At 44.8% G+C, this 16560-nt stretch overlaps 1 protein-coding gene across 2 annotated transcripts in view; it reads left to right on the plus strand.

Moving 5' to 3' along the window:
• The window catches only part of FAM171A1 (family with sequence similarity 171 member A1), a 151313-nt gene that overhangs the window by 20663 nt on the left and 114090 nt on the right, over positions 1-16560 (plus strand). Inside the window, exons 2-3 of one of the 2 annotated variants that reach the window (XM_021064835.1) lie at positions 4755-4828; positions 9651-9766. The exons of the other annotated variant lie outside the window; for it this stretch is intronic. The gene's annotated coding sequence lies outside the window, so the exon portion shown is untranslated. The remainder of the gene's footprint in view (positions 1-4754; positions 4829-9650; positions 9767-16560) is intronic. 2 annotated transcript variants of the gene reach the window in all.

The raw sequence follows: 16560 nt of genomic DNA on the forward strand, positions 1-16560 counted from the left end.
GTGTTGGCACGGACACAAATGTCTTGGCAGGGACCGTGTGTCTTTTTCTATTTTACATATTCGCTCACTTACACACCCATACAATTAGAATATGTATTATGTACTTTTTATATGCATAATGAAAACTCTCCATAGCTCCTGGTGATCCTGATGGGGGACTTTGTGTTCAGTCACTTTTAATGTGCCTTTAGACCATCCCTAGTCAGACCCTGTATGTTTCCCACCTGATAAGAACAATTTCAGGGGGCAACGGAAGGACCAATATTGGCGTGGTTCCCGTTTGCACTTGATCTCGAACTGCCTTTTTATCCTGTTTCTTTTTCATTGGAGTGTGACTCTTGAAACTGTGAAGCTTGCATGTTTATCGGGTTTTATGTTAGTGTGGTTTTCAGGACTGTGCAAGTGGCGTCTTGAATAAACCATTTATTGCTGGCTCTTTGGGGGTTCATTAAAAAAAATAGCACTTGGCTGTTGTTACTCAGAGATATAGAATCTCTTTCTTTTTTGTAATTTTTTAAAAAGGAGTAACCAATGACTAGATCTTTGAGTTGCTTTATCCGAAAGGCTTGGGTTTTGCACCACACCCAGATAACACAGCCGCAGACCCTGCCAGCTGCCCCAGCTTGGTTGTCCCTGCCTGGAAGTTGGTTCAGGCACTGCTGAGGCAGCTGAATTCCTGGGTGACCTTTTATCTCCATGGAGATTCTTGGCTGCCTGAAGAGTCCCAGAGACCTTAGAGGAGCCAGCAGGACGATGGTCTGTGTCAGTGTTGTTGAAATATCGCCTGCCTCTCTATTCTGATGCCAAATAGAAACATGGAAACAGAGCTGGAGGAATCAGAACAAGTAGCTTTCATTGCCAGGCAAAGAGGGGACCAACAGGCTAGTGCCTCAAGGACTGTGCCCCCTTGTAAGGAGTCGTGATGGGTCTTACAGTGTCAAGGAGCAGGGCATGGGCGGCTTGCAGAGATTTTCCAGGTGGGTGGGTGGTGAGGTTGTTGGGAGTCAGCATCATCAACCTTCTGGTTCCAACCTGTCTGGGCTCTATGTGCTAGTGGGCAGCATACAGTTGATTTCTTCCATGTGGTGAGGGCCTCAGCACCTGCAAAGCAGGTCCAAGGATGTGGCTCAGAATCTTATCTATAGTCTTTGAAAAACTAACTGAGGGTCGTTGACTTTGTCGAATGGCTCAACTACCATCATTCTGTCTTGTTGACCGTGTTTTCCTTTTTCTCTGTATTTTCTCCCTTCTCTGATTAAATTGACTATTTGACTGAAGTTTTTCTGTAGATAAAAGGCAAGTGGAGGACGTGATGGGGGTCCAGTCATAGACGGCTTCCCAGGGTCCTGCTTGGTTACATGAGCCATTGTCTTTGTGACTCATGGGGTTTTAATTGTTGCTGTGTTTATTATTATTATTATTATTATTATTATTATTATTATTATATTGTTTTTTAGGGCTGTACCCACAGCATATGGAGGCTCCCAGGATAGGAGATGAATCAGAGATACAGCTGCTGCCCTACACCACAGCCACAGCAACACAGGATCTGAGCTACATCTGCAACCTACACTACAGCTCACAGCAAGCCAGATCCTTAACCCACTGTGCGAGGCCAGGGGTCGAACCCGCAACCTCATTGTCCCTAGTCAGATTCATTTCTGCTGTGCCATGACGGGACCTCCTGCTTTGTGTTTTTAAATGACTGAGACCAAGTGCGTCCCTTTAATCCTATATATCATGAAATGTGCATCTCCTCACCGTGGAAAGAGGTGCCACTTGCCTGGATTAGAGCCAGGACACTCAGGAATGGGCTTTAGACCAGCTGGGCCACGGCTGGTTCGAACTGTAGGGTGTTTGGGGCTCATGATGTGTGTAGGGGGGACACAAGGGTTAGGGATTTAAGAAAAGCTCCCTTACCCCCTACCCCAGGTTCCAATATACAGCATCCCCACTTTGCACTGTGTGCTGTGTGATTGGTGTCATCCCGCCTGAGGCTCCGTGTCTGCATCTCAACACATTGAGGCCTCCCTCACCCTGAAGATGCATCTGGGAAATGGACCATGGGCCCCTTTGCCCCCTCAAACTGCATTTCTCTTGTTCCGATGCCACAGGTGCTCTGTCTGCCCTCAGTCTCTCCACTGGTCACACCCGAGTCACCCCTTAATCCCGCTTTCTCTCTGTCTTGACACCGGCTCCTCTATCTTGGTGACATGCTGGCCAGGCTCTCGTGGCGGTCGCCTCTCCTGGCTCCGCTCAGGCTGGGGCTGCCCTCTCTTAGTCTCCTCTGTTCCCTCCTTCCCTCGCTTCTCCTTGAGAGGAAGATGTGACCGCGGCTCCCTCTGTGGACCCCCAGAGCATCCTCTCTCCACTGAGGCTTCCACTGAGGCTTCCACCTCCAGCCTTGCTGGACTGCATGGACCCCCCCCATCTCCATCCGCTGCAAGCCTCTCTCGTGATCACCCATGTGCGCCTGAGCTGGTTGGTGGCAGGGTCATCTTCACTCACAGGAGCCCAGGTCCCTGGCTTTGCTGAGCCGTTGTACCAGCCGCTTGTCCCGTCCAGAATGTTCTTGCCCCACGAACTCATTTTCACTCTTCCTAGAGCATCAGGCATCATCCCATTGGGCAGCCATCTCTGGTCCATCCTTTCCCCTTCCAGGTCTCTGCATATACCTTTGCTATTTATTCAGCACATACTGAGTATGAATATGAGTGGTTGATGCTGCTTCCATGTTCCAAGGCACCATTCCAGGTACCGAGGCGTCAGCAGAAAACTCTGTCCTAATACCTACCACCCCGTAGTAAGGGTCGTGTGTGCGCGTCCGCCATCCATCTGTCACTTCTGGGGGCCACGGCTGCCTCTCGCACATCTGGTCCTCAGTGTTTGTCAAGAGAGCAAATCCCATTATGCCGATTTCCCACCTTCTCCTCTTTCCCTTTTCCGCTGGGTGTCTTTCCTCCACCTCCCATAGAAGCAAAAACAGGAAACAGAACTTCAAAATTATAAGATTAGCCAGATAAAAGTGCATCGCGGGTCTGCTCTCTACATATAGATTGTTGGAGTTTGTGTGTGTGTGTGTAACACAGAGTGTGAGCTGAATGCTTCCTTTGTTTGATGCATTTGCTCAGCTGCGGCTAGCAACAAAAGTTTCCCTTCTGCTGTGTCCTTTGTTCAGAGATGAAGAACTCAATTCTTTGAAAAGGAAAGAGGGATATTCTGCTTATATCCCATTCTAGGTAGTTGCTCTGCCATGAATACCAAAGTATTTTGCTGGAGGAGGCAAACAGAAGGTTTTCAGATGTTTTTATCTTGTAATAATACCACCATCTCCCCTGAAACAAAGCAACACAAGGCAACAAATAGACTTACTGGTAGCGTTGCCAGATAAAATACAGGACACTCATCAATTAAGTGGCTTTTTAGCAAATGAATACATTTTTAGTATCAGTCTGCCCAAATACTGCACAGGATATCATTACACTGAAAAATTGTCATTCCTCTGAAATTCATAACTAACCAGGCATTATGCTTTTATGCTTTTTTTTTTTTTTTTTTCTAAATCTGGCCACATTTACTACTGGCAGAAGGCAGCTAGTGTCTGCGATTAGCTGTTTTGGGCTCTTATTTTCAGTCACGGTGACATTTCAGAGGGACGTCCCAGGATTCGGCGAAAGTTGCCTTTGCCAACTTTAAGAAGCTTTAGAACACATGTCAGCCCGAAGCTGGAGGAAGAGGGAGAAGGTGCCACTCTTTCCTTGGCCCTCCTTCAGCCCGGGGGGTGGGAGGGGGAGGGTGAAAGGAGCTGTTTACAATGTTGGATGGTCAGTTGGAAAGATGACATGGCAGATGGCAACCCAGTCTTTCCAGCCCTGTGGTTGCTTAGCTGTCCCAGCAGTAGACGTCGTCCGGGGTGTAAGTACATTCAGTTTGTTCAGCAGTGATGCATTTACGATTCCAAGTGTACGGCAGAGTGCGGAACACCCTGGCCACCTGCAGGGCGCTCGTGGCCTTTGAAAGGAGCAAAAAAGCATTTTCAGTGGGTGTTGCCCCTGGGTGGACAGTGTAATTACCTGGGAGCTTTTTATTTTTATTTTAATTTATTTATTGAATTTAAAATTTTTTTATGGCTGCACCTGCGGCATATGCAAGTTTCCGGGCTAGGGGTAGAAGCAGCCAGCCTGTGCCACAGCCACAGCAATGCCAGATCCAGGCTTCTTCTGCCACCTACACCACAGCTTGCAGCAACGCCAGATCCTTAACCCACTGAGGGGGGACAGGGATTGATACTATGTCAAGATACTCACAGATACTGTGTCGGCTTCTTAACCTGCTGAGCCACAACAGCAACTCCCATTTTTAAAGCAACGGGCCCGATGCTCAGGGTACAGCTGGAGATTCAGAGTCAGAGGCCTGGCGAGGTTGCTTTCCAACTCGCTCCCTCTGATTCAGCCAGTGTTGAGACCTGCTGAGTTTCGGCATCATGCTTGTTGTGGAGGATTCTTTATGTTCCTGTGGCAGGACCTTTGCTTGTGGAGGGAGCTCAGGGCAGGTTTCACTCTGAGCCAAGATTCACAGGCGCTGCTTCCAAGCTCCTTCAGTAGTGAGTGGCCCAGTGATCAGAAACTGACTCAGAGCTGCATTTCCAAAATCACGGGGCTGGAGAGGGTCAGAATTAGCATGATGGAGGGCCTCGGGTTGGAGCTAAAATATTATGGGAGCTGAATTCATGCTTGTTTCCCATTTGTCTTTAGTCCTTCGTGCTGTGTGGCTGGTTCCTGTGATCCGAGTCGAGTGAACCTGGGAGAGTTAAAACCTGGATGTGGAGGTGAATGTAATTAAATCTAAGTGCTGCCAGAGAGAAGCCTGTCACAGTGGCACTTGCTAACGTGGTGCCACATAATCAGGTTGACCAATCTGTCCTCTTGCTAAAAGCCCAGAGGGGTGACCCCCTGGGTGGAGCCTCAAGTCAGCGTGTCTCCAGGTGTCACCGGGGACCTCCTGCTTCTGAATCCTAGGGATGCTAGGGAAATAGGCAGATTCCTGGGCCCTGCCGCAGAGCTGGGGGACCAGGATCTCTCAGGGGTGGGCCTGCAATCCAGTAAAGAACCCCTATGGTTCTGGTGCTGGAGTCAATAGTCTGAAAAGCTTTTTTTTTTTTCTTTTTTTCTTTTTGGTCCACCCCCTAGGCATATAGAAATTCCCAGGCTATGAATCCGATGGAATCCAAGCTGCAAGACCCCTGTTATAGCTGAAGCAACACCAGATCCTTAACCCACTGCTCAGGGCCAGGGATCGAACTGGCAGCACACAGAGACAAGCCAGATCATTAACCCACTGAGCCACAGTGGGAACTCCTGAAGTGCACTTTGATGGTAGCAGACTCTGAAGTCAGATGGGGATAAAATCTGACCTTCTCCTTCTCTTCCTTCTTCTTCTTTATTGTTGTTGTTGTTATTTTTGTTACTTCTGTGAACCTCCCTTTTTTGGGGGCAGTTTGATTATTGTTGTAATTATTACCGTTTCTGCGGCCCTCCCTCCTTGGGACAGTGGTACCTGATCTCCGTCTTCGTAGAAGAGTCTCTGCAGCCCTGTGATGTGCACAGGAGCTTGTGGGCATCCTCAGAAGTTCCAGGTGCTCCCTGGTGTCATCTGCAGCACTGCGTAGTTGCTCATAACTTGAGAACAGCCTGTCTTTCTGCTGTGCTGAACTGTTCTCACTTTTCCTTCCTTTAAACTTTCTTCCTTTTGTTTTGAATGCAGATATTTTATTAAACTCTGAGCAGAATCTTTCACATTTCACTCTTAAGTAACATCATGTAGCTTATGAATCTTTTTTTTTTTTTTTCTTTTTAGGGCTGCACTTGTGACATATGGAGGTTCCCAGGCTGGGTGTTGAATTGGAACTACAGCTACCAGCCTACACCACAGCCACAGCAACGCTAGATCCAAGCTGCATCTGTGACCTATACCACAGCTTGCAACAACACCGGATCCTGAGTGAGGCCAGGGATCGAACCCACATCCTCATGGATACTAGTAGATTTGTTTCTGCTGCACCACAACCAGGAACTCCCGTATCATGAATCTTCATTAATAGAACAGCCATAAATAGAACAGTGACTCTTGCCAGCAATTGAAAACAAAAAGGACACTCTTGAAAACATTTTTAAATTTTACCTCCTTATTTTTCGCTAGTTTGGATTTTGTAGTGATTTAGGGAATGACCTCTAAAGTATAACCTTCAGTCAACTGAAAATAGGATTTGTTACATGAGTTGGTAATATAAACCAGAATTTTAAAATAGGGCTTTTTGTGAGCTAAGCAGAGGTGTCTTGATACCAAAAATGGAATATTTGGAGACTTTCCCCAGTTTGTCCTGGAAAATATTAAATAAACCCTTACATAAATTAGACAAAATTTTAAACAGATTTCTCCTGCAGTAAATCTTTCTTATCCACCCTGCTTGTCTCTTTTAGAATCTTTTATAAGGTGAATTCTATCCTACCCCAGACTGGAAACTTATATTAAGTCTGGTCAACTTAGATATCAAATCAGATTTCCTCTTCACTGCTAGGTGCTCTGCCATCAGAAAGTTTTGAGATCTACTGGCAGAAGTAAGATGGCAAATTTAAAAGCATTTACTTAGACTTTGTTTTAGAGGGTCTTTATTTACATTGAAAATGTTGATAGAGTAAACCTTCACCCCCTTTCTGCATCGCTCCCTCTTGTTGGCTCCATCTCAGCTGTCATCTCCTCTGAGTGACTTTGTGAGCTCACCTAGGTACTGCCTGCATTATGTCACCTGCCATGTTTTACAGGCAGCCCCCGCCCCCTCAGGCCAGTTCTCTCTCTCCAAATACACCCCCTATTGAGACTTACAGAAGTGTTCATTCTCAAGTCCCTGGCCAGCCTGAAAACTCATTGTTGCACACAGCTCTGTGTGCACAGGTCTGTGCAAGAGGCTGTCGGATGGGTTGCAGGTCTTCGCTGCTCTCGGACAGGATCCAGACTCGAGAGTGTTTATGTGTCATGTGTGTGACTTCCTGGTCGCTTTCATAATGGGGCTGAGGACAAAGGCAGGGATAGGCCCTAGTGTGCGCAGCCGTGTAGGTTCAGCATTTGCAGTTTGGTGCTCAGACTGAGCCCAGAGGTCTGCAACACATAGGACTCTCTGATATTATCACAACAGAACGTTCAGTTGTGGGCGGTGAGCCTGGCATGTGAGGGAAGCCTCGGGGCTGTGAGGAGGCTGAGGAGGGTCCTATGTCTACATCAGCAGCCTCTGTCTTCCCTGGCCTTTGCACATGCACAAGCAACAGCAAAACCCCTTTCTGCTTCTTCCTGCAAATTAAGTCTGAGGAGCCAGGAGGCCATACTGATATGAATGAATGAGTGAGTGAATGAATGAGTGAGTGAACGGAGGAGAGACAAGTCTCCTCTACAGAAGAATTCCAAATAACCGATGTCCATACGCTGCCCTCAAGAAGGAGGAACACTGGGAGTTCCCGTCGTGGCTCAGGGGTTAACGAATCCGATTAGGAACCATGAGGTTGCAGGTTCGAACTCTGGCCTTGCTCAGTGGGTTAAGGATCCGACGTTGCTGTGAGCTGTGGCGTAGGTTGCAGACGCGGCTCAGTTCCCGCGTTGCTGTGGCTCTGGTGTAGGCTGGCAGCTGCAGCTGTGATTAGACCCGTAGCCTGGGAACCTCCACATGCCACAGGCGCAGCCCTAGAAAAGGCAAAAAGACCAAAAAAAAAAAAAAAAAAGAAAGAAGAAGAAGAAGAAGGAGGAGGAACATTACTCTCAGGCTCTTAAGTGTGAGCTATGCTTAGTGACCTTCCTTTCAAAGAGGACAGTGTAGGGGGTGGGGTGGGGTTGGGGGGGTTGTTAACTTGTGGTGGAGAAACTTGACAGACGGGCAGGTGTGATCAAGGCCAACATGCACAGTAATCAGCCACGCTGGTAGTGGACACCTTTGATATGAGGGGACCAGAGGGCACTTGCCCACCAAACCCATAATCTCAGTCTAATCGTGAGAAAAAGACCAGAAACACCCAAACTGATGGACATTTTACAAAATACCTGACTCATACGCCTCAAAAATATCAAGGTCTTTAAAAACAAGGAAAGTCTGAGAAACATCACAGCAAGAGGAGCTTAAGGAGGCATGATGACTAAATGTGACATAGGATCCTGGGGCAGGAAAAGGACCTCAGGAAAAAACTAAAGAAAGCTAGATAGGAGTTCCCATCGTGGCGCAGTGGTTAACGAATCCGACTAGGAACCATGAGGTTTTGGGTTCAATCCCTGCCCTTGCTCAGTGGGTTAACAATCCGGCTTTGCCGTGAGCTGTGGTGTAGGTCCCAGACGCGGCTCGGATCCCACGTTGCTGTGGCTCTGGCATAGGCCGGTGGCTACAGCTCCGATTCGACCCCTAGTCTGGGAACCTCCATATGCTGCGGGAGCGGCCCAAGAAATGGCAAAAAGACAAAAAAAAAAAAAAAAAAAGAAAAAGAAAGAAAGCTAAATAAACTATAGGCTTTCCTTATAAATAAGGTATTGGAGTTCCCACTGTGGTGCAGTGGATTAAGGATCCAGCATTGTCTCTGTGGTGGCTCTGGTTGCTGCTGCGGATGTAGGTTTGATCCCTGGCCCCATGCAGTGGGTTAAGGATCCTGCATTGCCACAGCTGTGGTGTAGGTCCTAGCTGCAGCTCAGATTCAATCCCTGGTCTAGAAACTCTATATGCTGAGGTTGCACACCCCCCCCCCAAAAGTATCAATATTAGTTCATTAATTGTAACTAATATGCCATCTTAGTATAAGATATTAGTAATAGGAAGAACTGGGCCAGAGGTGTATGGAAACTCTCTGAACTATCTTTGCCATTTTTTCTGTATGTCTAAAACTGTTCTCCAATTAAAAGTTTATTAAAAAATAAAATAATCCAGGTTTCCCATCGTGGCTCAGCAGTTGATGAACCTGACTGACATCCATGAGGATGCGGGTTCGATCCCTGGCCTTGCTCAGTGGGTGGAGGATCCCGCATTGCCATGAGCTGTGGTGTAGGCCGCAGATGCGGCTCAGATCCCACATTGCTGTGGCTGTGGTGTAGGCCAGCAGCTATAGTCCGATTGGACTCCTAGCCTGGGAACCTCCATTTGTTGCGGGTGCGGCCCTAAAAAGACAGAAATAAAATAATTCCAGGGAGGAAGGTAACTCTTGGTGCTGGAGGTGAAAGTGAGGAGGTTTTAGAAGATGATACTAAAAACACAAGTTTTATGGGGGGAAAATAGAGGCCATATTCAAATTTGAGTTTCTTAATACTGTCAGTGTATTTTTCATAAATATCATTGGTCTCCTTTATTTTGATTCCAGGTAGAAAGCATACCAAATATTAGGTCTCTACTGTGGATTTTTTATTTATGGGCATCAACAAGGATCATGAAGGCAAAAACTGTCAGAACAGATCATTAGTTATGACAACAGAAGCAAAAACAGTACCATACTTAATGACCGTGTTAACTGTACTTTCTTTTATTAATTGGCATTGGTTTAGTCTGACAGGCACATCATAAGTATTGTGTTTTTTTATACCTATTGTGAAAGAGCATACAAAATAATGACTTTTTCCCTCCACTGTTCCAGGTCTGAATTAGAACAAGATGAGATTCTGCTTGTGTTTGGAGATGTACCAGCTTTAAATAGAGAGCTATTATGAGTTCTCTTGTACTCAGTTTATTCTTTGACGATGTGAGCTCCAGGTGAGCACTTAGTTTTTGTGGCTCTGATACTGTGGTGATTGGATCATGCACATCTGAATCGGACCCCAGGATGCATTCCAAAGTTGGTATTTCAGTGAAGATGTTTAATTGGACTGTTGATGTGGTATGCTCGCTAAGAAGAGTGTTTTGTTTTTTAAGTAGAAATTTATTTAAAACCATGACAAGTGAGCCATAACCATCTTGAAAGAGGGTTTTTTCCCCTACTGCTAATTAAAGTGCTGTGGGTTTTTTTCCCCTGATTTCCAAAGGCCTTTGGTATATTTAAACTAAAGGGACTCTTTGGATACTCTGTTCAGTTGAAGCCACCAAAAAAATGTTCAAAGCTACTGTGAACTATAGTTCAGGAAAGCCAGAAAAGCTTAAGGTTCTGGGGTGAAGCTATAGATAAAATATCATCTGTTTTCATTTCTTCCTTAGAAGTTCATCCTCTAGTTATTCTTACTATGACTTCTTACAGCACAGGCCTGAATTATTTTTTGTATAAAGATTACATCAATAAAGAAGACTTTATTTATACATCAATAAAGTATATGGAATATTACTCAGCCATTAAAAAGAATGAAAAAAGCCATTTGCAGCAACATGGATGAACCTAGAGATTATCATACTAAGTGAAGTAAGTAAAATTGAGAAAGACAGATATCATACGATTTCACTTCTATGTGGATTCTAAAAAATATGGCACAAATGGACTTATTTATAAACCAAAACAGACGCACAGACATGTAAAACAAACTTATCATCACCAAAGGGAAATCATGGTGTGGGGGCAGGTAGGAGGGATAAATTAGGAGTTTGGGATTAACAGACACACGCTACTATGTATAAAATAGATGACCAACAAAAACTCCAGTATGGTGCAGGGAACTATATTCGGCATCTTGTAATAACCTATAATGGAAAAGAATGTATAACTGAGTCACTTCGCTGTACACCAGAAACTATCATATTGTCATCAACTATACTTCAATTTGAAACAAGACTGCATTGTCGTCTCTCTGAAGGAGATGGGGTTTATCAGATAACTTTGGATTTTAGTAAAAGATGAAAATTGAGTTAATAGCCCATATTTATTATGTTAAGTATATTACATATAACTTTCACTTGAAACACCAATAAAAGTCTGCCCTGTCCCTTTTCTTTGCTGGCACAGCTGATTTCGTCCCGGGTCAGGTCAGTTTGGGTCACCCTGGCCCAGGACCCAGTTCTGGGGTGTTACAGCCCATCCCAGTCTCTGGGGGCTTCCTGGCACATGAGGAGAGGGAGCCATGCCCACTCTTCCCTCCCATCCTGTTTGGACACCGTTGTGATGACCTTGGTCGAGCTCTGAGACTTTTGACTCAGAAGCAATGAAAAGCCAGCCTGCTGAGGATGGTTAAACGAACTCCTGGGGGGGGGAAAAACGAGTTCCTGATGATGCTGCTGAGCCTGTTCAGCAAGCACTGTCTCCAGAATTCTGCTTCTTTGAGAAATAGACACCCATCTTCCTTTAAGCTCTGCCAGCCAGAGTTTCTGTTATTTGTAGCCAAAAGCATCCTTACCTGGAGCTATTGTGTTGTCCCAGTTTTACACGTGAGGAAAGGGGACTTGCAGAGGTGAAGTCACTTACTGAGGCTCCCGTGACTCACCGGGACAGAGCTGGGACTTGAGCACCGCTCCAGCCCCCAACACTCTTTGTACTTGGCCGCCAATGAGTACCTTTCCTCCAAGGTAGGGCTTTTAACCTTTCCCAGAGGTTAGGTTTACCTGGAGCAAACCTGATCAGAAATGTAGCTGTTTCCATGTGCATGGGGTAGCCTCTGGGAGGGTCTTCTGGACCCTGAAGGCTCTACTCTCTGGATGTGGCTTCAGCTCATCCAGATAATTGATATTCCGCCAATACACTGAACTAGCCTGCTTGGGTGGCCATAACCAAATGCCATGTACTGAGTGGCTTAAACCACAGAAATTTATTTCTCCTGTTTCTAGAGGCTGAACCTCCAAGATCAAGGGGCTGGTAGACAGCCGTCTTCTCACTGTGTCCTCGTGTGGTGGACACCAGAGAGAGGGTGGGCCTACAGAGAGAGGTCTGTGTCTCTTCCTTTTCCTAAAGCCACCAATGCTGTTGGATTAGAACCCCACCCTTAAGAGCGCATTTAATCACCTCTTAAAAGCTCTGTCTCCAAATAAAATTACACTGAGGGTTAAGGCTTCCACATGGGAATATGAGATGGGGAAAACACCATTCAGTCCATAGCCCACCACTGATATGTGACTCCAGAAGAACAAAAGCTGTAAGAATTCTCGTCAAGCCCAGCAATGGCAGCTGGTCTCCAAGCTTAATGCTTTGAAACCCGGCTGTGGACCTCGCACTCACACTCAGCTCTATTCGGAGGGCATTGGCCACCCATCTGGAGCTCCCCCCCGACATTGCTCCACACAGACTTGGGAACCCCAGAATTTCATCTCTCCTGGTAACCTGCCGAGGGAGTAAAAAACTGTATCTTCTTAAAGGAGAACCAAGGGGAGGCTTTCTTTGCAGCAGTAATGTCCCTTCTTGCCCATGGCATCAGGCATAGACCTTGAGAGCAGCCAGTAGGAACGTGTCCCTGGAGGAAATGGCATGGTCTTTTCAGAGAGGACCCCAATCATAGCCCAAAAGCATCAATTACAGGGCTGAGCAAGTAAATGTGGTTCCCGGGCTCCACCTAGTTTAAAAAATTCAGCCCTGCATGGTGATGCCCAGATCCTTGAATTTGAAAGCCTGTTTCTCATCAAAATGACTTGCATTGTTGAGTCGAGAAAAATATGTTGGCCCTTTGAGTGCACTAACACTTAACCTTTAATTGGCATTTCATTAACTGAAACCACGTTTCAGAGAACTGAAAATAATGGGAGGGCACGGGCAGTATTTCCTCAAGTGCTGGTCAGACACTGCCACGTTGTTGACCCATGCTGATTCTGAAACACACCCTTGTTTCACAAATTTTAGAGCGGAGTAGAAAAGCCACACCTAGACATCAAAGAAACACGTGTGCACAGTTTTGGGTTTCATTTTTCAGTCCACAGAAAATGTGTCTGCGTAATGGCTTTGCACTCTTGCAAACTGCATGGTCCCCACGTTAGAGACCAGGGTATCAGGTCAAAGGCTTCCCCTCCTGCATGTGGAGGGCACATGGATGTTCCTGATAAAACTGCCCTGTTTGGTCTTCCTTCTTTTGTTTTTTTTTTTTTTTTTTTTTTTTTTTGGCCATGCCTGTTGCTTATGAATGTTCTGAAGCTAGGGATCGAACTTTTGCCACTGTAGCAACCTGAGCCACTGTGGTGACAACACCAGATCCTTAACCCACTGTGCCACCAGGAAGCTCCCATCCTGGTTTATTTCCGTAGGTTCCCATATCTCTCACCTCTGTTTTTGAGGGTCCCACACTCTGAAGAATATCCTCTTCATTATTATTCTCATCTTCCTCGGAAGCCTGCATTGTGAGTTCATGTATAAATCAGATTTCCCAGTGGTCACTCTGTAGGACCTCTGCCACCAGGCATTGTAGAGATGTTCCCAGTTGTTGAATAAGAGTCGGAGGACAGTTAAAGAGATGAAGCACATTTCTCCTTATTCCCAGACAAGGTTGCTTACAAAAGCTCCAGTTGGAAACGTGAGTCTAGAAGATAAAAATGAACGTAACCTTTATTATCCACCTTAGGAATTTATTTCTGCTTCCTCCTTCACTTTAAAAAAATTATTACAGTTGATGTACAATGTTCTGTCAGTTTCTGCTGTACAGTAAAGTGATCCAGTCATATATATATACATGGTCTTTTTTCATATTATCTTCCATCATGTTCCATCACAAGTGATTGGATATAGTTCCCTGTGCTAGACAGCAGGGAACTCCAAAGGCTATCATTTGCATCTACTAACTCCAAACTCCCAGTCCATCCCACTCCCTCCCCTTCTCCCTTGACAACCACAAGTCTGTTCTCCATGTCCATGAATTTATTTCTTTTCTGTAGATAGATTCATTTGTGCCATATATTAGATTCCAGATATAAGTGATATCATATGGTATTTGTCTTTCTCTTTCTGACTTACTTCACTTGGTATGAGAGTCTTCCTCATTTTTTAATCTACATTAAAGGAAAAAAATGGTATGTCTGTATATACACACTTTCACCCCACCTTGATGGAAGCAAAGATAAAGCACAGCTGAACACACTCTTTCCTTTTGTTGAAAAGTTAACACACAGAGATGTGTTCTGGAGTCTCCAACACAGATGACAAAAGACTGGAAATCCCTTGTCATTGTCAGGCTCTGAATCAAACCAGCCTATTAGGATTTCATTTTTGAAATCTCAACATTATTGCTTACATAGAAGCACACATCTTATAAATGTTTAATTGCTGTTTAAAAGTGAATCATCTCCTTTGGACAGCGCTTTGTTTTCCATCTGTTTGTTCTGATGAGGTGCTTCCTTTAGGATTGTGATTTTGGGGGGAATGGTTTTTAAAATTTATTTACTTTCTAACAACAGAATCTTCCCATTAAGCAAATAGATTTGGTATAAAGCAGCATTTTTACTTTTTAAATTTTTTTTATTTTTTATGAAAGATTTACAGAGTTGTGCCAGTTTCTGCTGTACAGCAAAGTGACTCCGTCGTACATAGAGATACATTTTCTTTCTTATATTATCTTCCATCATAGTCTCTCCCAAGAAACTGGACATAGTTCCTTGGGATATACAGCAGGACCTCATTGCTTATCCATTCTAAATGGAATAGTTTGCATCTACTAACCCCAAACTCCCTCTCCCCCTTGGCAACCACAAGTCTAAAGCAGCATTTTTAAATGTCAGGGTTTTTTGTCCTTTTTTTCCTTTTTACCTCTTGACCCCCTTCGCCCGTTTTTTCCCACCTCCCACCTCAGGCAACCATCAGTCTCTTCTCTGTGCCTATGAGCTTGGTAGGTTTTGTTTTTGTTTCTTGTTTTAGATTCCACATAGAAGACCGATCATATGGTATTTTTTCTTTCTTTGTCTTATTTCACTTAGTATAATAACCCTCAAAGTCCATCCATGTTATAGGACATGGCGAGAGTTCCTTTTTTTTGTGATTGAATAATATTCAATAATACACACACACACATTCTGCAGTATCCATTCATCCATCAGTGGACACTTAGGTTGTATCACTTATTTCTTAATTCATTTTTTCAATTGATGTATAAATAATATACAATATTCATTTTAGGTGTACAGCATAACATTGATACACATTTATGTTGCACTGTGAGTGTCACAATAAATTGTCCATCACCACATGTAGTTACAGTTTTTTTTCTTGTGATGAGCTTTTTTTTTTTTTCTTTTTTTTTTTTTTATCTTTTTGTCTTTTTAGGGCTGGACCCGTGGCATATGGAGGTTCCCAGGCTAGGGGTCGAATCGGAGCTGTAGCCACCGGCCTATACCACAGCCACAGCAACGTGGGATCCGTGCCATGTCTGCGACCTACACCACTGCTCACAGTAATGCCGGATCCTTAACCCACTGAGCAAGGCCAGGGATCAAACCCGCAACCTCATGCTTCCTAGTTGGATTCGTTAACCACTGAGCCATGACAGGGACTCCTGTGATGAGTGCTCTTAAGGTTTAGTGTCTTACCCACCTTCACTTGTGCAGTACAGCATTGTTAACTCAGGCCACCGGACTCCACGTTACATCCTCATGACTTACGCATCTTAGAGCCGGAAGTTTGTACCTTTTGACTCCCTTCCCCCTCATCACTTTGCCCTGGCAACCACCAATCCGGTTTACTATTAGTTCACATGTATCTTATTTTTCTCCTTGTAAAATACATAAGAATATTGTTAAAATGAGGTACCATGTTTGTTTCTTCTCACAGTTTGTTGGCTTTCGATTTCTTAGGTGCACTTTTGTGCGTATCCTGAATCAAGCTTTTGCAGAATCTCTGACACACCTCAGCTCCATTCCTGGGCAGTAGATCCTGAATCCTACAGGAACAGTTCTGTGGCGAAAAGTGTATTCAGCTATTTTTGGCTTTTGGGTTTTTTCTTTTTTCTTGGTTTAATGATTTTTATTTTTTCCATTACAGTTGGTTTACAGTGTTCTGTCCGTTTTCTACTGTACAGCAAAGTGACCCAGTGACACACATACACATACATACACACATATGCATTCTTTTTCTCACATTATCCTCCATCATGTTCCATCACACCTGGCTAGACAAAAGTGCCCTGTGCTATACAGCAGGATCTTATTCAGCCATTTTCAGAAGGCAGGCAGCACATTCAAAAGAGTTTTGGCAACACAACATGATCTGGCGGGAACAGTTTTGGACCTGCATTAGAACAGCTCAAGTGAGGTGCACTGTCAAGAATATGATTTTGTCTGACTCACGTTCCTGCGATGGATTTATGCGCCCTTTTCCCCCCAAGAGGTACTGAAGTCCTCTCAACGCAGTTTGGGACACATCATTTTAAGGATTTTAAGGATTTTTTATTTTTAAAAATTTTGTTGACGTATGGTTGATTTACAAGGTTGGGTTAGTTTCGGGTGTACAGCAAAGTGATTCAGTTATACGTATATCCATTTCCATTCCCAGATAGGTTATCACCGATTATTGAGATTTCCCCCTTCTATACAGCAGATCCCTGTTGACCATCTATTCCAAATATGGTGTTGTGCATCTGCCCATCCCACACCCCAGGCCACCCCTCTCCCCCCACTTCCTCTTTGGTAACCGTGCATTTTCTATGCCCATGAGTCTGTTTCTCTTT

Source organism: Sus scrofa, chromosome 10 (genome assembly GCF_000003025.6).
Source record: "Sus scrofa isolate TJ Tabasco breed Duroc chromosome 10, Sscrofa11.1, whole genome shotgun sequence".
Classification (NCBI taxonomy): domain Eukaryota; kingdom Metazoa; phylum Chordata; class Mammalia; order Artiodactyla; family Suidae; genus Sus; species Sus scrofa.